We start from the raw sequence: 11,816 nt of genomic DNA, 5'->3' as shown, positions 1-11,816 counted from the left end.
AACACACACACAAGGTGACGCAATATAGACCAATGCTTTAAAAACAGCTGATAGTATTGTATGAAACAGAAAAAAAAGGTGAAAAACGGCCATCTTTCGGCGGTTTATTTGCAAATTATTCGATTTTCTGTTTGGGTTTTTCTTTGTGGCCAAAACAGAGGAGCATGTTAAAATACCGGTATTTTTCTGTTATTTTTTCACCGTTTCGAGACACTGGTTGTTTATTTCATCGTTAATCAAATTCATTATAAAGAAGCCGTGTAATCTGAAAATGGATAAAAATCTGTGTAGGTTAGTGGTTCAAGATCTTAGACGGGAAAATTTCAGAAAAAAGTATTTTTAAAAACCACCATCTTTTTAAACCAAAAGAGCGTAAAAAAAGCGATCCACTAGATCCAAGAGTTGCTAAAAAGTCCAAAAAAGGTAAAATTTTTATAATAGGCATAATTGATAATAAAAAAATGCTCTATTTAAAAAACTGATTATAGGAACTAGTGTCACCAAATTATTAACTCAATTGATTGCAGATGATGTAAAACCGATGACAAATGATGGTTGTACTGGAACAGTTATATCATTATTACGTATACACATACTAGGAGGAAAGCTTTAAAGTTCATGATTGATTTCTGTATATCTACTCAAATTATTCTTCGTTGATTCTAGAACCCTCTCCGTTACTGGAAACTCATTTGAAGGATGTAGAAGAAAGTTTGCGATTCACAGAAAGTGAAATTGATAACTTTGAAGCCCTCCACAACAAATAAGTTGAAATGAAAAGCAGCATGCAAAAGCGCATAACCAAAATTTCAAAAAATTGGGAAGACCACATGGAGATTGCTAAGAGGGTTTTAATGGACAGTTATGCTACGTTTTATCTTTGTGCTGGGTTTGCAAGAAAATGGTAAGTTGCGATTACATACGCTGTTCAACTTGTATCAATGTATATTGTGGCAGCTGTAAGATGGATTTCTACACAACTACGTCTCTTCACAATCGTGACTTACGGCAATGCAAAGTAAGAAACTAGTAAGAATTTTGGGATTCCCGGAATAATATTGTTGTGGTCGAAGGTAAGAGACTATATATTATATAACTTTATTTGTGATACATTTAATAAATTTATGTAACTTTATTTTTTAGATGTACAGTAACCTGCACAAAAATTCGAACACAGATTTAATTTTTTAAAGCCACCTATAGCGCTGTTCGACATCTTTTTTCACATTTGTATCCATCGCGGCAACGCAGCAGTCGTTGGTAGATATCATCTGTTACGACAGAATTGTGATCGGTAGTTAATTGTGCTCTTTTCAGTAGAAAAGTAAAAGTTTAATTTAGTTTTAACTATATGGTAGTGTTCAGATTTCACGGCAACAATCTAATCCATTTTCCCACATTGTATTAGGGATTGAGTAGGGACACTCACAATTTATCAATCTTAACTTCTAAATAGAGAGTTTTAGCATCACTTTGCAGTCCACTTGCATAGTTGGTTACCGACATATTTTTATAATAATAAAAAACAAAAAAAAAGGAAAATAACGACACTAAACACTAATTGTTCGACTGTAACATTCAAATTTATTCACATTTTGCACAATACAAAAATACAGTCATAGCAGATGAAATCTACCAACGACTGCTGCGTTGCTGCGATGGCAAAAAATGTCAAAAAAGATATCGAATAGCCCTGCGGGTAGTGGGTTTTTTGTTTGTTTTTCTTTGAGGGGGGTAGATGGGGTGATGGACACGACAGGGCAGGGTTCTTGAGAAAGCAGCTTTCGTTTTCATGTCCAAGATGAAACTGGGCTTGGGTCTGCTTCCTGTCGGCATTTAAATGTCCTTATAACTGGAAATTAAAAAACTGGAGAATCTATCACTTTCTGCATCATTTTCAAAAAAAGTTATGGGCACTGGGGTATTTATACTTTTGCTATGACGTCATCTACAATTACTCCGTATTTCCAAAACATGTTGTAAAATTATCTGAGAGACATCCGAATCCCCAGAATTATGATAGGATGACCAAGGAAATGACGGGCTTTCTCTCGGTTCTTCATGGCAGGACTCGTGTTTGGGATTGTCAGGTAAAATCAGTTTAATTGTAATTTATCTCTTTTAGCAATATTAAGTTGTTTTCCATTTTACAGGTTTTTCATAACGTAAGGTGGAAAACTGGAGCTGCTGCTTTTTTAGGGGATGAACAGAAACAGGTATTTTCAAAATTGTCGAGATATGGTTCCGTAACCAAACATATGAGCCCAGCATGTAAATATTTATCAGAAAATTTAAAAAAAAATAGATGTAAGAGAGTCCTTAAATTAATTTTTATCTTTAGTTCAAAGCTCGCCGAGATCACATAACCGAGGCAATATTTTACAACAACGAGGGAAAAGAAAAGGGTATGGTAAACTCACTTGTAAAACGTCTTTTAAAAGTAATCTATTTTTTAAAACTGATTAATGTAAGCCCTCATGGCGGTTATAAAGTAATTATTGTCTTTCAGGCAACCAAAAAAGAGACAGAGTATGCTAAGAAATTGCATGACTCGTTAGTTCTGAGTGGTTTGGAAGAAAAAAAATCTCCCCTCCATCTTGAAACGTTTGCAACAATTGGTCCTCGATAAGAAAAGCACATCTAAAACGTATTTTAGAAAAATCAATGAGATCACAAAGTTTTATTTTCAGATTCGACTACGCCTGTTGATTCTGGCTTGAAAAATCTTCCGGATGTTCCTGATGTTTCCTTGCCAGAGTCATCCTGTGTAAGCGGCAACCTGAAAAAACAGGGGGAAAAAATTACCTGGCTCTTTTAAAGCCGACCTAGAAGGCTACCGCATGACGGCAGCTTGGGTTCGGAAACAAATGAACCACTAAGGAGGTAGGAAAAATCAATTCATATTGGCTTATTTAACTAAATAATTCTTTCGTTTCTGTTCTGGATATTTTTACAGACTACCTCAGCAAGAGAGAAATTGCGTTCCAAAATGGAACAAGCGAATCGCAAAGCTTACGCCCTACTGGACAATGTAAATGAACAGACTCACTATCGATTTACGAGAGAAATGAATGCCACAGGACTGTTCTCCTGGATCGAGACAGACGAGAACTTTTATTTATCGAAAATTTCCAAAATTATATAACTAATAAATTTTTTAAATCTCGATACCGGTCAGTTAACTTGACGAAAAACTACAGTATTATTGGTAAGTGAATGCTGAGTAAACGCTGGGAGGAGAAAATTGTCCAAACAAGAAGAGAAATGATTGCGCTCGTCACCTACTTCAAAGACCTTCATGCCAAGTTGACGGAGGACTTGGCTGTTCAAGGAATCATTGTCCAGAGCTATAAGAGTGGGCAGAAATCCCGGACCAACAGCGGACAAACTACCCCAAGTTGGTTGTGAAGAACACAGGATAGTCTTCATGACTAACATCATCATCGATTTCTTGTGCACTAGAATGAAGTGCATTTCCAAAGAAAAAATACTTCAAATAACAGAAGAGAACAGGGTGAAAGAAAAGTCAGCGCGGAAAGAAAAAAAACTTTAATAAATTGATTAATTACTAATGTAACATTTGATTTTAAATATTGCGTATTATCCAAGAAACAATAACATACTACAGTGAATAAATGTTCTGTTATTTTATTTCATTTTGTGTCTTTTTTCACATTATTCGCTTCGTTTCCCATACACCCTACTGAAAAACTTCCTCTCTACCTCATTGTGCTGCCAACTGGTGGCGGCTTCCACTCCCCGGACAGCTGTGGGTTACAGCGCGGGATAGAACTGCTTTCTCCTCTATACTCCTCCCTGAATTGAGAACAAAATAGGCTAAGTACCTATTTGAACTGGGCCCACCAAATACGCTATTTCAGAGTTAGCTGTGGTCGATAACCGAAAGTAGCGGTGGGATTTCGGAATATTTCAAGTTCTTGTATCTATTATGATTGAACTAATTTTAAAAGAAATATATTTTTTATTGTGTATGGATTATTGAATAAAATACTTATACATTGAAATCAGCCAATGTTTCTTCATTGTCTTCGGATATGTTGGATGGATCCCGTGTGTAATAACTTGGATTTGTCACTGGCATATCCGGATCTTCCTTTTCAAGTAGTATTGCAGGACCATCAGAAGTTTCATGGTGGTTCGATTCCATATTGGGAAAATCCTCTGTTTCCATTTGGACACCCTGTATTAAATGCAAAACTTAAAAAAAAACTAACCTACAATAATGTGTAAAAACCCTATTCACATCAGAATCATTGTTGATTTTTTCTGCAGAAGCCATGTTTTGGTGTTGTTTAGGAGCAATCGGGTCATCCATTTGGAGATCACAGACATTTTTTATTATGTTCCTTTTCTAAGGAACATAATTTGGATTATTAGACACTGAAAGAAAATAAGAACATCAATAAGAAAATTTTTAAAATTTACATACGAGGGGAGGGGAGTTGGAAAAACAAGGACTACAAAAATGTGGCTGTTCCTTCAAGGTCGTTTTTACTACTAGTCCGTAAAACTCCCCTCCCAAAATCGCCGACCGAAGAAGAGCTAAATTGCTTCGGGGGATGAAATCAATGGGCAAAAACACAAAAACTGCTGCTTATATATTGTAGGGGAGAGCGGGGTCATACAGGACACGTACAAAACAGTACAGTAGCAGTTACTGTACTTAGTGATGATGAAATGGGGAGAAAAAATACTGGGATGTTGTCAATATCAATTTCTATGTGAAAAAAAAATCATCGTGAAAATTCTTAAAAATACACGAGTTATAGAAGAAACAAAAAAAGAGCGCTGTCTTTTCATTTTTATGTACAGCACATCTTTTGGTATTGACCACGCTATGACTCGTCAAAAATAAATATAATAGTAAAAGAAGCTAGTTAAATCATTTACTTATACAGAGCCGGTATAAAAAAATTTTTACGGATTATGGTCTAAGAGTTGTTAATAAATTAAAAATAGATCCTCTTTGGAGGTGATACTGGACATGTTTTGGGGGGTACAATCGGACAAAGTTGATTTTTTATGGACGGAGCCTAAGTTGGTCCAATCATGGTCCAAAAGTATTGTCAGCTTCGAAAAATTTGTTTCACCAACAATCGATCAAGAATCAATCACTCAATATCTAAGATGCCCCTCCCACTTCTCCATCTGGTATTGAAATTGTCCAGTCCTCCCCCCCTCCAACTTCATTCGTTAATTTATTTTTTTTAAATTTAATCTACGCTAAAACAGATGTTCTATTGATGAAGTATTTAGGGAATTTTTTTAAACATTAATAATTAAAAACTTTTAGTGCAATTAACCGTGTCCTGTATGGGACACCCTCTGTCCAGTTTTACCCCCAAATTTTTCCTCAACAACAATTTTAACCCTATTTTTCGAAATTCAGTAACTCGTAAACTATATAACGAATGGTAATGAAAAATTCCCTAATGTTTTATAAACAACGCTCTTTACACTAATCTAATTATTTCAGCATAACATTTTAAAACACTGAATTACAGACAAAACAAAGTTTTTATCCTGTATGACCCCGCTCTCCCCTAATATATCTCACTAATTAAATAAAACACCTCTCCAATTCTTGGATATGTTACGTAAACATATCTTTACTTTGTAATAAACTTATCCGCATTATCTTAAATTTAGCGAGTTTTTCGAAAGAACGCCACTGGGTGTCGGCCTTCGAGATTTATATGGGGCTGCGTGGGCTGAACCGTCGAAAAACCTGACGTTTTCCATTTCTCTCCATGACAGCATAACAAATAAATGACAAACGACAACCGCCCTCGTCGTTACCTAACACACACAAATTAAAAATTAACAAACCAACCTTTCATCACAAAATATACCCTATTCCATACAGTTTTACATGGAGAATCCAACTGTAATAAAATTTCACCCAAAAAACGAAAACCCGCGGAACAGGAGGGTCCCTAAATCCACCAACCTGCCACCAACCAATCAGAACCCGACTTTCACGACCAAAATTTGAATTTCGATCAAACAAAAAAAATCTCAAATTAACAAACAAACCTAGATATTTCGAAACAACCCATTGGCACGAAGTTGAATACGGCGAATCAGATAAAAAATAAATGAAAACGAACAACTCCCCTGTTTACACACGATAATTCTACCCAATTCGCAGCCAATCAAAACCCGGCTGGAACCCCTGGGAAAGAATAAACAGTTTGGGGAGATCTATGCGCACCTCTTCAGCCATGTCTGGCTGAACAATGCGACATATAGGGGAGACCGTTCCCATATTGGACACTCTCCCAAGTTAAACAGTGTCCTAAAAAATAGATGAAATCGTGATAAAAAAATTTTCTTATTAAATTATGATTCTATTCACTTTCCGCACTTGGTGAAGAAATTTGAAACACCTATTTCAATTACATTTCTGGTAGTGAATGAAATAAGAATCTGTGTGAAAAATTCGCAATTTTGTTCTCTTATTGCTACATTTATTCATATATTTTACTGCACTATTTACGTTTAGTTATTTTAAGTAACTAGCTGACTTATTCAAGGATGTAGTCTGAAAAGAAAAAAAAAATTATTCCTTCTAGTTAATTAGGTTTCAAAATATTCCCAAATCTCTTTTTTTGGGGTCATATTGGACAAAAACCAGGGGTAAGATTAGACAATTAGTGGGAGTGTTTTAGGATGTGCCAAATCAACTCGCTGAAAGACTAACCAGAGTTATAGATGAAATACATTTGATGGTGGACGTTCCTCATTTACTTAAAGTAGTAAGAAATAACATGAAAACACATCGTTGTGTTCAGGTATTTCTAATTTATAATAGTTTAATATCTTTTAATTAACAGTATTGCCCATCCAATTTCAGGGACACCTAGTTAATTACAAACCCTATGAAGAACTGTTTGATTTTGCTAAAACAAAACAAATAACACTAGGATACCATCTTTCAGAATCTCACATTCATCCTAACAATTTTCAAAAAATGAATGTTCGGTTGAGCGCCCAATTATTCTCCAATAAAACTGCGATGGCTTTCAATGTGCTTCGAAATTACAAAGAAGACACAGATGTTGGAAGAATTATCAAATCAACATTTAAAGGTGTGTGTATAATTTTAAACTTTTAAAATTAAGTGTAATGATCAGCAAAATTATATTGTATTTTCTATAGATACAGAGAAAATTGAACGCCTCACCAAAGTTATGAACGACGTTTTTTATATACTAAACTTACGCTTCTGTAAAGTAGGGATCACCAAGGATACATTTCCCCCCCAAAAAGAAAAACTTAATCACATGCTTCAAGTACTGTCTGAAACAGAACATGTATATGAAGAAAATGGAAGAAACATTCCAATGTTCGTATCACAAACAAGTCCTCATGCATGGCGTCTTTCGATTAGAAGCGCAATTAATTTGATTGAAGAGCAATTCGACGCAGGGTTAAAAGGTGTATTAACCGGAAAATTTAATCAGGATCCGCTAGAGAGGTTAATTTGTTTACGTTATTCAATTGAAACAATCATTATGTAATTTATGATTTTCAGACTTTTCGGTATTGTTCGTTCGGTAGACAGTAACCCAACGTAACATCTTTTCTTCAAATAATCCGTTACATTTCTCTTCAAGCACGACTCAGTTACCTAGTAAAGCAAGTAAAAGGAAGTAACATCGATAATAAGGAGCCAATTGAGCTGCTAGTTACAATGTCTAAGTGTCTACAGGAACACGCCAAAAAGAGTGATATTACCACTAAGGAGTATAAAGAAGCTATTAAAGATAAGTTACTCGACAAACTAACCATACGTTATGTTGATGATGTCTCAGAAGACGGTACACGTGATTTCAAGTTAAACGTTATGGCATATGACCTTTGTGGTTACATAGTAAAGACAAGGAAACATTTAACTGCTGGTGAAGCTTGTAAGAATTTGGTGCGTTGCACTGAACTTGATTTACTCAAAGATTTTACAGCTGACCAATATACAGCAATGAGAAATCATGGTTATCCAGTTTACGTTACAGTACCTTTTTTGAAACCCTTAGGATTGTTGAACGAGTAATTCAGTCACATTTCGAAAATCTCAATCACCTTTACATGGAAGATTCATTTGAAGTTTGTTGTGACAAAATTTAAGAGTCGCATACTATTCCACTCTTCTGTGAAGAACACAGAGACTACAATCTGAAATATCTAGTCATGGAATACGTCAAAGTTCATTTTCACTTAGAGAGTAAGCGACAAAGAAAGTTGTTGGTGTTACCGTCGAAAACTAAAGTACAAACTAACTTTAAAATAGCCAAGAATTCTTAATGAAAGGAAAGTTGGTTTGATATTAAAACAGTCTGTATCATATCTGGAAATGTATTAAAATACAATACAAATTAACAGAAATAAAAAATTTTTCTATTGCCTTACAGTTATTTTGCAATATTTTGATGTTGGCTTACAAATTGTATTGTTTACTTTGTATTCTTTCTGACTTTTCCTAGTGAATTACATATCACAGTAAAACAACGTTGACAATTTTCAAATTTTTACAATTTTGCAGCGTTGCTTTTTTTATTGTAAAAATTTCAAAATGTCTGACGGAGTGGGATTAATCCCTTAGGGAGAACATCTGCACAATATCTTTTTTTCAAAATAGAGATGGCCCATTTGGTTTTCCAAATAGGCATAGTCCCTGGGGAAACTAATTGGTCAACAGACCACATTGCACCATCATTGTTCTGTTTTTTCTTGGAAAGACGTTAGTTGTTTTAGTGCTACGAACAATCCAATTTGAAATGGCTGAAGATCCGGAATACGAAGTAGAGGAGATCGTCGATCGAGGGTAAGTTTTTTTTTTATTTAAATTTTTTTTTTGCCTTGATTAAAATTACTGTTAGGGGGGTTATGATTTAATTGAAGATGTTGGGGAGTTAATGTATGCCAACGTCTGCCAACGTCCCTATAAAATCACTGTGCTTTTTTTTTTCCCGCGTGGGAAGCTGCATTTTTTCCACTAAAGCCACGTTCAGACTACAGCCTTTTTGAGCGTTTTACGTACTACGTATAACGTTTTTACGCTCCGAGTTACGTAGCTGGGAACGGAAGAGTGTTCAGACACAACGCTCTACGTAGTACGTAATACGTAAACTCAAAACGTAGTCAAAACGAAGTCAAAACTGAGCGTACGTAAAAATGAGATTGATCTCATTTTTACATAAGTTTTTGGGACGTTCTACGCACTACGTAGCCAAAATCTATTACGCTTGTCTACATTCTTTTGTTTTTTCAGGTTTTCTCTCCTGTTTATTCATTCTGGGATATGTCAGGTGTAGAATTGTAAATTTAATAATTAATTTTTTTAATTTTTATTTTAAAAATAAATATGGCGCCTACTAAAGTTGCTAAAAAGAATTCCCCTAACAAATTCAAGTCGCCCCCCAAAAAATCACCGATAAAGAAAATCAAAAAGTAAATATTATGTCATGAAATCTTTTGCAACTATTTTGGTTTATTGCTTATTCTATTTCAATTCATTCAATTTCATCAAAATTTTACATGGAAATTTACAATAGTAAGATAGTAAAACAATGTAGTCTATACCAACTGGTATTGAACGTCTCATTTTTGTGTCTTTTTTTGCAAGTTTTGGACCAACCATTTTCAACAGTTTATTGAACATGGATGGAGACATTCGAGTGATGTTTCGGAAGGTAAAGCAATCTGCCATACTTTTCTCTGCAAGAAGGACAGTTGTACACAGTGAATGCTGCTCCCGTTGTGATGAAGAGTTGTGGAATCTAGTCCACAGCCTACCTATTTAAGAATGACAATATACACAGTTACTAGTATTCATGTGTTAACTCATTGGAAATAAGAACACCTACCAACTGGTCGATAAGAATTTTGTAAAGCCTTTAAACGACGACGTTTCATCAACAAATAGAGCAAACAAACACACTTGGCCTTCCATCTCCACATAGCCATTGCGTTTTCATGAGCAATTCGTTGTTTGTTTACAGTTTCATCACTGTCAGTGTCACTGTCTTCCATATCCACGTCACTATTTTCAGAAATTTCGTCCTCAGAACTTTTATCAATAAATATAACAAAGAGCTACAACAGGTACAAAAATCTACAGTAGACGCTAGAATCTCCGCAGAATCTAGCCTACTCTACGTAAATTTGACAGTGTAGTCTGAACAGTCTACGAACACATTTACGTAAATATGGCTCCGTAAAAAACGCAGCGAAATTTACGAAGTACAAACGTAAACTTTTAACGTTATACGTTATACGTTATACGTAGAAAAGAGCTGTAGTCTGAACGATACTTAAGGCAACTGCTATGTCCATTTACGTACACACGCTTATTTTGCACAGTATTGTTACAATTTCGAATGTTTCCTTTATTGATTGGAAATGGATTTAAGATGGCATTTTTTTGGGGTATTGAATAACCTTCGTGACATTTCCGCTCGGTCAATTTCAATTTGGCCGTTTAGATGGGGGGAGGGCTGTAAGCGATTTCACGATCCTCCCACGTTCTACACCTCTAACCGTATTTTTTTTCCCGCAAACAAAATGGTGATAACGTTCGAGTAGATTTTTAAATTACACAAGAAACAAGGAAAACACGGGCGGCCTTGTCGTTTACACACACACACACATCAGAGGGTCGATGATGAATTGCCGTTGAAAGAAGAATTTTTTTTATTCCCTTCTTTAAGAGGGAAGAAAAATAGAGAAGAAAAAACACAAGTTGCGTGATTTATTGAAATCCCTCCCTCAGGGAATTTTTTTGAAAATATAAAATCATTATTGTTTTTAATTTTTATTTAAGAAAAAAAAAACATTTTCCTGCCCAAGAGCAGAGTGTCCTCTCTCGTGCGGTTTATGTCCCCACTGCTTTCTATTACACTTTTCTTTTTTTTTCTTTATAAAACGTGTGACGGTGATCACTCGGGAGTGGTTGTCCCGTTCGTGTGTGTACACGAAATAGTATTTTCTTTTCCTTTTTTTAACAGCGAGAGTCCAAAAATGCTAGGAGAGTCTTTTCCAATTTTTTTTTAATTTTCTTCTTCGCTTTTTTTTTTCTTTCCAGCTTCGCTCTCGGTGGTGGCCGCCGAATTGGGGTGTAAATTTCTAATCAAGAAAAAATTTAATTTTTTACCTATACATTAAATTATTATTAGTTTTTTTTATAGGTATTTTATATTCTTTTGTTTTTGTAATGTTTCAGCTTGTACCGCAATGAAGAAGGATTACTCCGTGGCTGGTACTTAATAAAATTTAAAGGTTATCCAGACACGGATAATCAATGGATTCCTGCAAAACTTACAAACTGCAGGACTCTTATTAGAGAATTCAATAAAAAGTAAGGTTTTATCGTGTATTACAAAAAGTTTCTGAATTATTTTTTCTTCTAAAATTTTATAAATTTTTTGGAGGAAGATCATGAATAATGTACTAACACCACCCCAATCAAATTCGGATGGAATTGTAGAATTGTTTGAGGACGTGGTGGTGGTGTGGCTGATAGAAGGGAAGGCTTGGGTGTGGATGGTGGTGTGAATGGGGGAGTGGATGGATTTCGTGTGGGTGGTGGTGTGTTTGGGGGAATGGGTTGCTTGGGAGAGGATGTTGGTGTTGGCGGGGATGGCGGAAAGATGTATGAAGAAGAAGAAGAGCAACATATATCAGTCCATGATGTAACAAAAAAGAATTAGAACGGAGGATAGGAGGAGAAAAAATTCAAAATGTTTTAAAGTGCGTATCAAAATATATTTAAAATAATTTTTTATAATTAATTTTTT

The 11,816-nt window shown here is 35.1% G+C and overlaps 1 long non-coding RNA gene and 1 pseudogene across 1 annotated transcript; one reads left to right on the top strand and one right to left on the bottom strand.

Moving 5' to 3' along the window:
• The first annotated feature begins 7,367 nt into the window (after positions 1 to 7,367).
• Positions 7,368 to 8,074, top strand: LOC123470681 (annotated as a pseudogene).
• A 1,550-nt stretch (positions 8,075 to 9,624) lies between these two features.
• Positions 9,625 to 10,193, bottom strand: LOC123470291. Its single transcript, XR_006643926.1, has 2 exons — positions 9,888 to 10,193; positions 9,625 to 9,816 (listed from the first exon to the last, which is right to left on the bottom strand). It is a non-coding gene; the product is annotated as an uncharacterized LOC123470291 (long non-coding RNA).
• Between the last annotated feature and the right edge of the window lie 1,623 nt (positions 10,194 to 11,816).

This window comes from Daphnia magna, linkage group LG3 (assembly GCF_020631705.1).
Source record: "Daphnia magna isolate NIES linkage group LG3, ASM2063170v1.1, whole genome shotgun sequence".
Classification (NCBI taxonomy): Eukaryota; Metazoa; Arthropoda; class Branchiopoda; order Diplostraca; family Daphniidae; genus Daphnia; species Daphnia magna.
This window is presented reverse-complemented; position numbering and strand designations above follow the sequence as displayed.